Source organism: Lactuca virosa, unplaced genomic scaffold (genome assembly GCF_052849685.1).
Source record: "Lactuca virosa cultivar CGN04683 unplaced genomic scaffold, Lactuca_virosa_CGN04683_v6 scaffold_235, whole genome shotgun sequence".
Lineage (NCBI taxonomy): Eukaryota > Viridiplantae > Streptophyta > Magnoliopsida > Asterales > Asteraceae > Lactuca > Lactuca virosa.
Window position 1 is genome coordinate 2,501 of NW_027629996.1, and position 2,500 is coordinate 5,000.

Here is a 2,500-nt window from a genome sequence, read left to right on the forward strand (position 1 = left end):
CGCTTAGGCACCCAATCGCACGTCCAACAAGGATACACCAGCGTACCGTAGTAGTATCACAAAAAGCAACACATGCCACTTTAACGCCTATGTTTTCCCGATCATCAGCACAAATCAAATGCTGGCAGGCACCAGTAGCACGTCGAACGAAAGATTAGCACACACAGAGTGATTTTACTACCACACAAACAGATTCATCCCGCACTGCCAAGGCGAGACCACAACACTGGAACGTTGTCGCAGAGACCTAACAAGGCATCCAAACGCCCTGTCAAGGCCACCACTCGGAAGGGTATTATGTAAGCAACACGGGAACTAAGCAACCATCACCCAAGATCACGCTCAAAGGCCGTCTGGCGCGTTCACCCCTTGCCGTGCTCACTCACGGCCACCCCCCTATATATACATATTGCACAAAGAGCTTGGTGACAGGAACAGACATTGATTTCCCTGAGGATGCATAATTTTTAGTATGCTCGCGACGTCGAGGAAAATCTAGGCCACGGGGCTCATTTTCAGGTCATCGTGTCGAGGAAAATAAAGGCAACGGGGCTAGTTTTCATGTCATCGTTCGAGAAATCAAGGCAACGTGTCGAGGAAAATGAAGGCAACGGGGCTAGTTTTCAGGTCATCGTTCGAGAATTCCAAGGCAACGTGTTGGGGGGTGGCCTCATACATGGGTCGTGGGGCTTGGCTTGGCTTGCCCTGTTGGTGCCGATACAGCCTCACGATTCTTAGTTGCCCATCCCACATGCCGGGCACCTATGCGAATGAGACCCCATGGTACCCCCTATATATACATATTGCACAAAGAGCTTGGTGACAGGAACAGACATTGATTTCCCTGATGATGCATAATTTTTGGACACGCAAGACGTCGGGGGGAGGGGACACGGGAGTGGGGCGTCTATGGGGGGAGTTTTGGCCTCGTTTTCGTGAAGACCGGGCGCCTTGGCCATGCCTCGAGCGTGCCAGCCTCGAGAGCGTTGGGCGCTAGACACCAAGTGGGGCGCCGGTGGGAAGCAGTCCCATGGTTCCCCTATATATACATATTGCACAAAGAGCTTGGTGACAGGAACAGACATTGATTTGCCCAGGGATGCATAATTTTGCGAATGTGTCCATAACTCGCTCGAATTAATTCGGATTCACACGAAATGTTGTAGGGATGCTTTTTATTATAAATGAAAGGCTTTGAAATAAAAAAAATGTCATGTTTGGGGCATAAATGTATGTGGCCTATTTTTGGCCATGCCTTGAAGTGTTTGGTTCCCTACTTGTTGATATGTCGCTCAAATCAAGTAGGAATGTCATTGAAACGTTGTGTGGGTCATTGTTAACATAGACGAATGGACTTGAAATGTAATTATATCATGTTCGGGTTTTTTTCCCCTTCGCCTAGTGATAGGCAGGCAGATAAGGCTTTTAGCTATTCATAAGTCGCTTAGATGAACTCGGAAGAACACAGACATAAGTTTGAGTACATCTCAAGCTGTGTTTTTGATTTTGGCATGGAATGTGATGTTTTGGTGCCTTAGCTCCGAGCAGTTCGGATTGGAACTAAAACTTCAATTGACTATGTATTAAGTAGGAACTACAACACTTAAACGGACTCGGTTACAACACTTTTCTCCCTTCATCGTTTGACTTGCTTAGAAATCAGCTCATGGTGTGTCAAGGCCCCTTGTTCCTTAGACCGGTGAGGATGGGCTTGGGTCGTTCGTGGGCATGTGTGTGGCAAGATGCCTTGTTCCCTTGGTCGTTCATGGGGTAGTGTGTGGGAAGAAGCCTTGTTCACTTGGTCGTTCATGGGTGTTTGTGTGGGAAGTAGCCTTGTTCAGTTGGTCGTTCATGGGTGTTTGTGTGGGAAGTAGCCTTGTTCCCTTGGTCGTTCATGGGGTTGTGTGTGGGAAGAAGGCTTGTTCACTTGGTCGTTCATGGGTGTTTGTGTGGGAAGGTGCTTTTTTCCCTTGGTCGTTCATGGGGTAGTGTGTGGGAAGAAGCCTTGTTCACTTGGTCGTTCATGGGTGTTTGTGTGGGAAGTAGCCTTGTTCAGTTGGTCGTTCATGGGTGTTTGTGTGGGAAGTAGCCTTGTTCCCTTGGTCGTTCATGGGGTTGTGTATGGGAAGAAGCCTTGTTCACTTGGTCGTTCATGGGTGTTTGTGTGGGAAGGTGCTTTTTTCCCTTGGTCGTTCATGGCCTTGTTCCCTTGGTCGTTCATGGGCATGTGTGTGGCAAGGTGTCTTGTTCCCTTGGTCGTTCATGGGCGTGTGTGTTGCAAGGTGCCTTGTTCCCTTGGTCGTTCATGGGCGTGTGTGTGGCAAGGTGCCTTGTTCCCTTGGTCGTTCATGGGCATGTGTGTGGCAAGGTGCCTTGTTCCATTGGTCGTTCATGGCCTTGTTCCCTTGGTCGTTCATGGGCGTGTGTGTTGCAAGGTGCCTTGTTCCCTTGGTCGTTCATGGGCATGTGTGTGGCAAGGTGCCTTGTTCCATTGGTCGTT